We start from the raw sequence: 13,774 nt of genomic DNA, 5'->3' as shown, positions 1-13,774 counted from the left end.
GGAGAATTCCAGGGACAGAGGAGGCTGGCAGCCTACCATCCATGCAAAGAGTCAGACAAAACTGAGCAACTAACTTATAAGACTTTGCTGAAAATTAATTTTGGATCTTTTCAAAAATGAAGTCAATCAGCTATCAAAATACATATATATATATGTGTGTGTGTGTGTGTGTGATAGTCTCCTTTTTTGTTGGAAATGCCCAATCTCCTACTACATAGGTACCATATTATACTTTATTGAAGAAATCAATGGACATCATGAGGTAACAATATTTAGCAAACATATTTTAGTTATGAAAACATGATGAAGACTAGCTTTAGTATCAGGAGCCATGAGTTTTATTTCACACTATGCCATTATGTTCTTCTTTAGCCTTAAATGGTTTTCCCTAGTTTTACAAGTAGTTTACCTAGGTAAATTGCAGTGTATTTTCAATTTCTGTGATTCTGGCCAAGCCAGTGTGTTTATTGCCATGAAGAGTGTTATATTTGCTTCTACTTATATTATAAGTAAAATAGGAAGGCTTACGAGACCACAGTCCACCTTCCAAAACCTTTACATTACGGGTAACCAACTTAGAAGATGTCTTTCTGAGATGAAAATGCCTTTGAATTGGACTAAAATAATACGAACTCTGCACTTTTTTTTTTTTTTTTTTTAAGTATTGCTTACTGTTAGGCTAGTCTTTGGATTTAATATGATGAGAAATGGCAAGGTGACCCAACATGCCATTTCTTGGTCATCTGTTTTCTTTTTTGTTTGTGTGCTTTTAATATTTATTTATTTTTATATTGGTTGCATGGGATCATTTTTGCTGGGTAGGGGAGCTTTAGTTGTGCATGTGAACACCTAGTTATTGCATGCTTGTTAGATCTAGTTCCCTGACCAGAGATTGAACCTGGGTTCCCTGCAGTCATTATTCAGAGTCTTAGCCACTAGATTAACAAGGAAGCCCCTAGCTCTACTCTTGAGTGCTTTGAGAATATGTTTCTCTACCTATTGAAATGCATGAAGCTTCCATAAATACATTTTTCCAGTACATTTTACCAGGTTGTTGTGAAATTAATCCCTGAACCTGTCAAAAGTCAAACCATACTAGTTTCTGACCAATGATAAGACTCATGTATAATTTCTTCTGTTTTCATTTTACTTTACTATTCAAGATTGAGAATCTGTATTACTCCCTGTCCAGGGTTTAAATCACTCTGTCATTAGAGTTGTAATCTGGAAACAGATTTTCCCAGTAAAGCTCTGGGAACTCCTCTTTTACAAGTTATTTCTTGGACAACTTTCACTGTTTTAGGCCTAAATTTTGCTCTTTTTTTTTTTTCATTTTGTGCTTCTCTAGAGCTTGGGGAGCTAGACTAGACACATGTCGGAGTTCTAAAGCAATCTCTCTACCTAGCACTGTAGCTATTTAAGTAGAGACTGCATAACCACTCAATGAGCAATTGTGAGTAAACTTCAAGCTTTTATGAGATTTGGAATGAAGACTTCATCAGTACATGATAATTCTTTGATCTGAATCTAGCTTTCATTCCAGAGTTGAAAGAAAGGTTCAAGACATTTTCGTGATGACACTTCAGCCAAATTCATATCCCTTATAATTCTTTAGATTGTTTTGTATACTTATACAGATTGTCTTTGGCATCTAACATCACAAATAGCACTATAGTACATGCAGCCATGTAGCACTTCTCTAATATTGGAGTACCCACAATGGTGTGGTTACTCACTTAGAGCCAGACATTCTGGAATATGAGGTCAAATGGGCCTTAGGAAGCATAACTCCAAACAAAGCTAGTGAAGGTGATGGAATGCCAGCTGAGCTATCTCAAATCTTAAAAGATGATGCTGTTAAAGTGCTGCACTCATTATATCAGCAAATTTGGAAAAGTCATCAGTGGCCACAGATTGGAAAAAGTCAGTTTTCATTCCAATTCCAAAGAAGAACCATGTGAAAGAATGTTCAAATTACCAAACAACTCTACATATTTCACATGCTATCAAGATAATGTTCAAAATCCTTCAAGCTAAGCTTCAATAATACATGAACCAAGAACTTCCAGATGCCCACCTTGGATTTAGAAAAGGCAGAGGAACCAGAAATCAAATTGCCAACATCCATTGGATCATAGAGAAAGCAAGGGAATTCCAGACGAATATCTACTTCTTCTTCATGGACTCTGCTAAAGCCTTGGACTGTGAGGATTACAACAAACTGTGGAAAATTCTTCAAGAGGTTGGAATACCAGACAACCTTATCTGACTCCTGACAAGCCTGTATGCAGGTCAAGAAGCAACAGTTATAACCAGACATGGAAAAATGAACTGGTTCAAAATTGGGAAAGGAAAATGACAAAGTTGTACACTGTCACTCTGCTAATTTAACTTCTATGCAAAGTACATCATGCAAAATGCCAGGCTGGATGAATCACAAACTGGAATCAAGATTGCCAGGAGAAATATCAACCTCAGATGTGCAGATAATACCACCCTAATAGCAGAAAGTGAAGAGAAACTAAAGAGCCTCTTGATGAAGGTGAAAGAGGAGAGTGAAAAGGCTGGTTTAAAACTCAACATTTAAAAACTGAGATCATGGCATCCAGTCCCATCATTTCATGGCAAATAGATGGATAGCACATGGAAACAGTGGCAGATTTTATTTTCTTGGGCTACAAAATCACTGTGGATTGTGATTGCAGTCATGAAATTAAGATGCTTCCTCCTTGGAAGAAAAGCCATGACAAATCTAGACAGTGTATTAAAAAGCAGAGACATTACTTTGATGACAAAGGTCCATACAGTCAAAGTTATGATTTTTCCAGTAGTCATGTATGGATGTGAAAGTTGAACCATAAAGAAGGAAGATGAGAGTTGAAAAATTGATGCTTTTGAATTGTGGTATTGGATAAGACTCTTGAGCGTCCCTTGGACAGCAAGGGGATCAAACTAGTCAATCCTAAAGGAAATCAACCCTGAATATTCATTGGAGGGACTGGTGCTGAAGCTTTAATACTTTGGCCACCTGATGCAAAGAGCCAATTCATTGGAAAAGACTGATGCTGGGAAAGATTGAGGGCAAAAGGAGAATAGAGCAACAGAGCATGAGACGGTTGGATGGCATCACTGACTCAATGGACATGAGTTTGAACAAACTCCAGGAGAGAGTGAAGGACAGGGAAGCCTGGAATGCTGCAGTCCATGGGGAAACAAAGAGTTGGACACAACTTAGCAACTGAACAACAATAACTACAGTGAAGCTAGAATTGTCCATGTGATTTCAGTTTCCTTAACCTCTTTCCTTTCATAATGCGTGTTGCTCAAAATGATCATATTCTCTGGAGTCAATGTAGAGTTATGTACAATTAATTTATTTTTCTTATTACTTAAAGCATATTTGAACATGGTGTGTGACTGCAATTCTATCTAGAAATATTTCTTTTTTATATATACAGTATTTTTTGAGTTGAATTGAAGTATTTTTTTACAAAATATTTGCAAATATCTGTATTTTTTTCTCTTTCAGTAGATAATTGTAATGAGATTTATAATTGGTGGGAATACATTTCATGCCACATTTGCTGTAAAACAATACCTTAAATGCAAGAGTGCTGGCTCACAATTTAAAGGCCTGGCCTCTTCTTTCCCCTTGGTAAATGGCATTCTCATTCCCTGGCTCCTATATCCTTGCTATAAATTTTGAATGTCATCACTTATTTTATCCTATTCCATATGAATGTTATAAAATTATATTTAATTGATTGAAATAAGTGTATTTTCCCATCTCTAAGTATAATTGAATAATTAAATTATTTCTATCATCATCATGTTACTGTAACTCCAGAATTGGCACAAAAGAACTACTGTAAATTTCACCTGGTATGAGGTGTCAACGTTATAACAGGGTTCATAACTATCACTTGCTTCAGTGGTGGCTCAGAGATAAAGAACCCGCTTGCCAAACAGGAGATATGCGTTCAGTCTCTGGTTTGGGAAGATCCCCTGAGAAGAACTGGCAACTCACTCCAGTATTGCCTGAGAAATCCCATGGACAAAGGAATTTGGTGGGCTACAGTTCTTGGGGTCACAAAATGGTCAGATACAATTCAGTGACATTACCACTTAAAATATATTTGAAAACAATATTTTAAAATTCTGATTTTCATAAGTAGATTAAAAACAAATTATTATAATAAAATTTAAATATCTGATAAATACCCACTTATATCTCAATTTACATAATACTAAATATTCATACTCCATAATAAACCCATATGTTTTCCAATTCATGTGACCAGCTGCTTTTTTTTGTTTCCTTCTTTAATAGTGTTTTGCCTTCATGCAGACTCAAGGAGGAGTTTGAAATTAAAGATGAGTGCTCTAAAACTTCTCCTCTGATGTTTACCTACTTTACTTGATATCATTGGGTTGTTGGCAAGATCTGCTAATGATAGCAAAATACCCCTGAGATCTTATTAGACACAGCTAAGAAACTTTAAAGAATTTGCCTACAAGATACATGATCCTACTTCTAAGGTTCATACAAAGGTACCATTTATAAACCAACAAAGACATTTATAGCTGAGCCAGTTGGCATTTTAAAATCTTACAACTTTACTTCTTTCTTGCTGAACTAACTGCTGTCTGAAACCCTAGCATGGACCTATGTCAGATATGTTCATAGGTGAGTTGTTTTTTTTTTTTTTTTTCCCCAGAATATCATAGACTGTATATCATAGACTCTTAGGTGTAAATGGATGAAATAAATGATATTATCATTCCTTACCTTTAACTATCTGACATTAAAATGTATCTTTTTTAGCATATAAAACATCAATAAAGATAGATTCAAATACAATACTACAAATTTATAAGTAGAAATATTTTGGTGTCTTTTTTCCTTACTGACATATATTTAAACTAGTAAGAAGAATAACAAAATTGGGTAGAATTAGAATAATTAAGCAATTCAAATATACATCCCAAATTGTCTCCACTTTATATTACAAATGAAGAATGTTCTTGTGATACTGAAAAATTTTTAAAAGCATCCCTGTTAGGAAGTACATATTACTGGACTTCCCTGGTGGCTCAGTTGTTAAAGAATCTGCCTGCAATGCAGGAGACCTGGTTCGATCCCTGAGCTGGGAAGATCCCTTGGAGAAGTGAATGGCTACCCAATCCAGTATGCTGGCCTGGAAAATTCCATGGACGCAACTTTCAATTTTCAATTTCAATTTCTGTTATCCATTTTTCCAATGTTGAATATTACATACCACTTCCAAATTTTCCACAACCCTTAATAATTGTGTTGAAAATATTTGTTAGTAATGATTTTTCTCCTTTAAAAATATTTCCAAATATTTTTCAAATATTTCCAAATATTTCCAAAAAATATTCTCCAATTATTTTTATTAGTTGGAGGCTAATTACTTTACAATATTGTAGCAATTTTTGCCATACATTGACATGAATCAGCCATGGATTTAAATGTATTCCCCATCCTGAACCCCCCTCCCATTTCCCCATTAAAATTTATTTCTAGACAGAGTATTGTGCACCAAAGAAAAACAAAAGTATAAATTTCTTCATAGATATTTCAAAAAGTTTTATTATATAAATGATCTTTCATTTTTACATTGTGTGTATACCCTTTTCTGATCTGTTAGAGGATTGTACCTCAGAATAACAAAATGCAGTGAATCAGTTCCACTTTGTTTCCTCATAACTATAATTTTCAGTTTTTAATTAATATTTACAGGAGTATAGGACTTCCCTGGTGACTCAGATGGTAAAGAATCTGCCTGTAATGCAGGAGACCCAGGTTTGATCCCTGGGTTGGGAAGATTCCCCGGGGAAGGGAGTGGCAACACACTCCAGTATTGTTGCCTGAAGAATTCCCTGGACAAAAGAGCCTGGCAGCCTACAGTCTATGGGGTCGCACAGAGCTGGGCATGATTGAGTGACTAGCACACACACAGAAGAGTATGTGTTCATTTTCTCTTGTGAACCATTTTTAAAACCTTTACTGAATCTGTTACAATATTGCTTTTTTAAAGTATATTTTGTTTTTTTGGCTGCATGGCATGTGGAATCTTAGCTCCTCAACCAGGGGTCGAATCCCCAACCCCTCTGCAGCCACTGGACTGTTAGGGAAGTCCCTGTTGTGTTCCTTTTGGATAATTAAGAAATAAAGCTCTTTGTCCATTGATCTTTGAAGGTAAGGCATACTTTTGCATAATACATTATACTGTACTTATATTCTCTCTTGTCTTTGCTTTGGGACATTTGTGTCCCAAGATTTCTCATTCTATTAGTAATTCAGTGGTCTATAACCAGGAATGAAGGAAGATGGATCTTATGAAAACGTGGGAGAAGAAGACATGAGAATGCATGTAGTAGAAATAGGAAGAAGTGGAAAGACCGTTTCTATTGTGGATGGACACCTTGCTGTTGTTTGGGAATGAAATTTAAGTTTTAAGGGCACTGAGCAGGAACACTGTTCATGGCTTTATTATGAACACTGTTCATGAATGTGTTAACAGATGCACATTCATAGACAATAAGCATCCAACAAATATTTCTTGAGTGTGGGAACCTGTAATAGATACTTGAGTAGAATATTGTATCTGTGCTTGTGTTAGTCTGAGTATATATTGATATGCGTGAATATATAGTACATTGTCTATCTCTGTATCTTTCAGACTTTTCTGCTCTTCACATTAAATTTTTACTTTAAGAACTTTGAAAATAAACTTTCCACTACTTGAAAAATCCTTATATACTGAAAAACTTTGCAAGAGTTTTTATTTCTTTTTTTACCCAAGATTATTGAAGCTTTACATTTACTGAGCACGACTACATTAAATTCAATATGAAACAGAATTTTAAAGAATAAAAAAAAAATTGATTAACAAACACTATAACTATCTTGAAAGTAAAAAGACCCCATAGCATACTTATTCCTAGAGGCAATTAAATATTTTAATATTTACCCCATAAGATATGCCAAAACTATTAAGCTGGAAGGCAGCTTCTTTTCAAATGTTTATTTTTGTTTCTCTTAAAGTAGAGAGTGATGATAAGCAGAATAGGAGAAAAAAGAACACTTGAATTCCTCCTAGGTTTATGATCTGGGGAATCAGGCATATACTTACCCATGGTGTATAACAATTCATCAAGCATCTACTTATCACCTAATAGTTTCACACACTACAGACATCATGCCAAGCACTATAGTGAGTGAGGAAACACAGCTGAATAGCTTGTATTCTGGTTGGTGCTAGTTACATTGTGTGAACAGTGATTTATATGTATTTCCCTAAACCCACTGTTTATGATGAATATCTTTTGACCATGTCTTTATTTCCAAAGTTAGAGCAGAGGGTTCAAATATAAATTATCATGGAAAAGGGAATAACTCTTACTTGTGTGTGGCACATCCCAGCTTACAAGGTGCATCTGAGAATTAAAATTTGTAACCTCACGCACAGAGAGGAAGGCTTGGAAACATGAGACACTGAGATGACTTAGCAGAGTCATATGGAGTTGGAAAGCAGGGGAAAATCCTAGTGTTTTTTCAGTTAATGACACATCAAATGTTGCCCAAGAGATATTTTATAGGTGACAAGCTCTAGATGTTAGAAGAGGGGAAACACATCACAGAGGAAGTAAGCAAGAACTGAAGTACGTGCCGGGCAGAGTGGCAAGGACATGCTCCACAGTTCCAGGGACTGCTGTGTTTAGGTTCTAAAGAATTCAGACTCTACCACTTTCATGATTAATAGGTATCATTCTTTGTTCCTTTGTAGGTAGCTCAGGACCCAGGAAGGTATATGCTGCTAAATGGATCTCTTGACATCTCTAAACAATGTGACTAAATTTGCTCTCTTGGGATTCACACAGAATCCACACTTAAAGAAAATACTTTTTGTTGTCTTTTTGTTCATTTTCCTATTTACTGTGTGGCCAGTCCACTCATGGTCATCATCATCTCCCTCAGTCCCACACTTTCTACTCCCATGTACTTCTTTCTCACTCACTTGGCCTTCATAGATGCCTCCTACACATCTGTCACCACCCCTAAATTGATCACTGACCCACTGTACCAGAGGAGAACCATCTCCTGGGGTGGCTGCCTGACTCAGCTGTTTTTGGAACAATTCCTGGGAGGATCAGAGGTTATCATCCTCATTGTCATGGCCTGTGACTGCTATGTGGCCATCTGCAAACCTCTGCACTACACGACCATCATGTGATGGGGACTCTGCCAGCTCCTGGTGGTGGTGGTCTGAATCGGGGGGATCTTACATGCCACTGTGCAGATTCTTTTCACAGCAGACTTGACCTTCTGTGGTCTCAACACCATTGACCATTTCATGTGTGGTTTCTTCTCACTGTTGCATCTTGCTTGCCGCAGTACCTACAGGCTTGGAATGGTGGTAGCACCTAACATCGGGGTCATGTGCTTGCTCATAATGATCATGCTCCTCATCTCCTACATAGTCATCCTGAGCTCCCTGAAATCCTTGGAGCTTCCTTCATGACTCTGAAGGAAGGCACAAAGCCCTCTCTACATGTAGCTCCCACTTTACAGTAGTGGTGCTCTATTTTGTCCCTTGTATATTCACCTACATGCGTCCTGTGACCACTTACCCAGAGGACAAGTGGCTGACTATGTTCTTTGCAGTCTTCACTTCATGTTAAATCCTATCATTTACACAGTGAGAAACACAGAGATGAAAAATGCCATGAGGAGTTTGCTGAAAATGATAATGACTTAAGCTGTTCACTATGACAAGAAGAGAATGATTTATATACATAGGTAAGATTATACCTGTTATAAATTGTGATAGAAAGTAAAAATAAAATTGTAGATCATTGACAGAAAGAAAGAGCCAGAAACTAATATTTCTTGATTATTTAATATTGTCCGGATATATTTTAGGCATTTTTATAAGTTTTAATATACTTTCTGAGTGCTCAGTTGCTTCACTCATGTTTGACTCTTTGGGACCCTCTGGACTATAGTCCACTAGACTTCTCTGTCCATGGGATTCTCCAGGCAAGAATACTGGAGTGGGTTGCCATGCCTTCCTCCAGAGGAGCTTCTTGATCCAGTGATAGAACCCAGGTCTCTTAAGTGTCCTGCCTTACAGGCAGATTGTTTACAACTGAGTCACTGGGGAACCCCAATATACTTTCTAGGATGTTTCAATGTTCTTGTCCAAAGATTCACATTAGGAAATGAAATGAGCAACAATAAATCCCTGGTTTGAGAACTGTAGAATGTTTTTCTCAAGAGCCTGACACCTACTGTACTAAATTCATATTTATTACTTGGACAAAATTGGCCTTTCCACAGGACATTGATCTCAGAACTTCTATTTTTGCCTAGTCTGTAGTAAGGCAAATAAGGGATAGAAATTCCTAGGTAGATACACGGAGAAGTGACAATTAGAGAATGACTCACAATTGAAAATTTCTTTTTTACTATGATTTTACCAAAAGCAAAAAAGAGAGCCCATCACAAAAGGACGAAAGAATAATTCACCATCTGTTTTATTGGCAGAAACAGAAAAATAAGCCAGAAGTTTTGAGATTAGTCTTCATTTGCTCTCTATTCTTGAATATCCTTAGGTGTCTGTGCTATGTTTAGGTGTATAGATAAGAAAATTATCTGCAGTCTTAATGAGTCACTGTCCTTCAAGTAGATGGTATCAATAGGTTGCAGCCTTGTCTAATATGTATTAATAGCAGTATATTTCAGCATTGCAACTTTTTCCATTTTGAAAGTTCAAATTATGCCACTTTACTTTTACAAAAGAACAGCATTAGCATGGTAACAGAATTTTTTAAAGCAAAATCCCTTTAAGTTTTCCTTGCTGTTATTGAAAAAGAGAATTAGTGTTGATCTTCACAAAAGCAAAGTGGCTAAGGTGAACTTTCAGGAAAGTTGGGGATGCCTACAATGCTCCTCTCTGCATCTAGAAGACATCAGGCCATCTTACATTTTTACATCATTCTTTATAAATCAGAGCTTCTCTAACTACAACACACCAACTCATGTTTCTTCTCACAAATGTTGCTGTGTCAAACTCAGTGTTCAACTGGAGCTGTTTCTTCCATAATTTGAGTGCACAGCAATGATAGAGCTTTGTACTGGGGTGACTGTGTTTACTAAGATGTACAAGACTGTCTCCAAGATGGATGAATATACAGTGGAAAAAAAGAGTGCCTCTTCAACACATTCCCTTACCCTATATACAAAATAAACTTAAAATAGATTAAAGACCTACATGTAGGATTGGTCACTATAATACTCCTAGAGGAAAACTTAGAAAAAAAAAACACAACCTTAAAATGCTAGCTGACTTGCTCTATGATTAAAAAGCCATCTAATTCAGGGAATTCCCTTGAGGTCCAGGTCTTAAGATTATTCACTTCCACTGCAAGGGTTCTGGGATCTAAGATCCCATGGGCCATGTGCCATGGCCAAAAACAGAAAAAAAAAAAAAAAAAGGCTGTATAATTCAGTGGCTTCTTCTTTGGTTGTTGTTTGTTCTATTTGTGTATAATTGCCTTACCATGTGTTAGTTTCTGCAGCACAACAAAGTGAATCAGCTATACGTATAGATATATCCCCTCACCCTTGAGCCTCCCTCTCACCCCCTGCCTCATCCCGCTGCTCTAGGTCATCACAGAGCACCAACGAACTCCTGTGCTATACAGCTGCAGGAAACAGGTCTTACCTCAAACAGTTCTTTGGAGCATCAGAGATCATTTTGCTACTCACAGTGCTGGCCAACCTGCTCATGGTCATCACCATCTCCCTCAGCCCCACATTTTCTGCCCCTATGTGCTTCTTACTCACTCACTTGTCCTTCCTAGATGACTCCTTGACCTCTGTCACCACCCCCAAATCGATAGTTGATTTGCTGTACCAGAGGACAACCATCTCCTGTGGTGCCTGCCTGACTCAGCTCTTTATGCAGCATTTCCTGGTGGGATCAGAGGTCACCATCCCCACTGGTCATGGCCTATGACCACTGTGTGGCCATCTGCGAGCCTCTGCACTACATGACCATCATGGGACAGGGGCTCTGCCAGCTCCTGGTGGTGGTCTGGACTGGGGGGATCCTGCATGCCACCGTGCAGATTCTTTTTGCCATGGACTTGATCTTCTCTGGTCCCAATGCCATTGATTACTTCATGTGTGATTTCTCCTCACTGTTGGAACTTGCCTGCAGTGATACCTATAGGCTTGCTATGGTGGTGGCAGCTAACACAAGGGGGGATGTGCTTGCTTATTTTTTCCATGCTGCTCATCTACTACATAGTCGTCCTGAGCTCCCTGAAATCCCGTGGCTCTGAAGGACGACACAAAGCCCTCTCTAAGTGTGGTGCCCACTTCACAGTAGTGGTAATGTCTTTTGTCCCCTGTACATGCACTTACACACATCCTGTGGCTGTTTACCCTGCAGACAAGTGGGCGGCTGTGTTCTTTGCAATCCTCACGCCTATGTTCAATCCTATCATTTATACAGTGAGAAACATAGAGGTGAAAAGTGTCATAAGGAGTTTGTTGAAGAGGGGAGTAATTTAGGCTTGTCACGATGCCAAGAAAGTGACGATTTATATACATATGTAGAATTGTACCTGTTGTAAATGGTGAGAGTAAAAGTTTTGAGCATCATTGACAGAAAAAAAAAAAGCCCAGAAACTACTTGTTGATTATTTAACATTGGCACATTTTAGGCATTTTGATAAGTTTTAATATACTTTCTAGAGTCTTCAATGTTCATGTTCATAGCTTCAGATTAGGCAAAGGAAAGAACTATAATCTCCTTGTTTCCTGATTTTAGAGTATGTTTTACTCCAGTGTCTTCCATTTACTTTACTAAACTCTGCATACATGTTACTTGGGAGAAATCAGTTTTTTCATAGGACATTGACTCAGATCTTCTATTTTTCCATAGCCTGTGGTAAAGCAAATAAGGGATAGAAATTTTTTCAATAGATCCATTGGGATGGGGCAGTTGAGTGAAGGAATTGCAGCTGATTTTTTTTTTTCCCCTATGAATTTATCAGAAGTCAAAAGCAAGGCACCAACAAAATGAGGAAGGAAAAATTCAAAATCTAATTGTTTCCTTGCCACTAAAAATAAGCCAGAAATTTTAGAGTTATTCATTTGCTCTATCTTTTTAGAATTTTATTTTTAATTAAAGAATAATTAATCTATAATATTGTGATGGTTTTTGCCATACAACGACATGAAATCCTCCCTCCTGAACCCCCCTCCCACCTCAGTCCCCATCCCACCCCTCTAGGTTGGCACAGAGCACTGGCTTTGGGTTCCCTGGGTCATATAGCAAACTCCCACTGTCTATCCATTTTACATATGGTAATGTGCACGTTTCCATGCTACTCTCTCAAATCGTCCCACCCTCCCCTTCCCCCACTGTATCCACAAGTCTGTTGTTTATGTCTGTGTCTCCTTTGCTGCCTTGCAAATAGGATCATCAGTGCCATCTTTCTAGATTCCATACATATCTGTTAATATACTATATTTGAGTTTCTTTTTCTGACTAACTTAACTTTGTGTAATAGGCTCTATGTTTATCCACCTCGTTGAAACTGACTCAAATGCATTTCTTTTTAAAGCTAAGTAATGTTCCACTGTGTATGTACAACAATTTCCTTATCCATTCATCTATCAATGGACATCTAGGTTGCCTCTATGTGCTAGCTATTATACATAGTGCTTCAGTGAACACTGGAGTACATGTGTCTTTTTCAGTTATGGTTTTCTTAGGGTATGTGCCTGATAGTGGGATTGTTGTGTCATATGATAGTTTTGTTCCTAGTTTTTAAAGGAATCTCCATACTCTTCTCCATAGTGGCTGTATCAATTTGCATTCCCAACAAAAGTGTGTAAGAGGGTTCCCTTTTCTCTACACATTCTCCAGCATTTATTGCTTGCAGACTTTTTGATGATGGCCATTTATGTTCTTAAATAGCCTTAGTTGTCTGTGGCATGTGTAGGTCTATAGATAAGAAAATTATCTGCAGTCTTAATGATTCAATTTGTCCCTTGAGAAGATGGTGTCAAATGTGTTGTAGTCTTGTCTCACTTGTAGCACTGTATTTCAGCATTACAAGCTTTTCTTTTTTAAATTTTCAGTTATGTCACTTCACTTTTACAAAAGCACAATAGTATGGCAACAGAGTTTTTTTGTTTTTGTTTTTTGTATTTTAAGCAAAAATCTCCTTCTTTTTTCTTATTCATAAAAGTGAAGTGGTTAATGTGAACTTTCTGGATAGTTGGGGATATTTGCAATGCTCCTCGCTGCACCTAGAGGACATCAGGTCATCTTACATTATTACATCACCCTTTATTAATCAGGGCTTCTCTGACTGTCTAAGCAGACCGAAGTGCCACGTGCTCAGTCGTGTCTGATTCTGCGACCCTATGGATGGTAGCGTGCCAGACTCCTCTGTCCATGTACTTTTCCAGGCAAGAATGCTGGAGTGGGTTGCCATTTCCTTCTTCAGGGAATCTTCTTGACCCAGGGATCGAACTTGACTGTATCATGTCTCCTGAATTGCAGGAGGATTCTTTACATGCTGAGTCGACTTCTCTGACTACAACATGCCATATTTCTTTTCACAAATGTTGCTTGTTGTTTGGTCAAACTCAGTGGTCAACTGGAATTATTTCTTTCATGATTTGACCACACAGCAATGCCAGAGCATGGTACCGGGTGACTGT

At 37.7% G+C, this 13,774-nt stretch overlaps 1 pseudogene; it reads left to right on the top strand.

The window, feature by feature from the left end:
• Positions 1–7,982: 7,982 nt before the first annotated feature.
• LOC122675259 lies at positions 7,983–11,608 on the top strand (annotated as a pseudogene).
• Positions 11,609–13,774: the final 2,166 nt, after the last annotated feature.

The sequence above is a fragment of the Cervus elaphus genome, chromosome 19, assembly GCF_910594005.1.
Source record: "Cervus elaphus chromosome 19, mCerEla1.1, whole genome shotgun sequence".
Lineage (NCBI taxonomy): Eukaryota > Metazoa > Chordata > Mammalia > Artiodactyla > Cervidae > Cervus > Cervus elaphus.
This window is presented reverse-complemented; position numbering and strand designations above follow the sequence as displayed.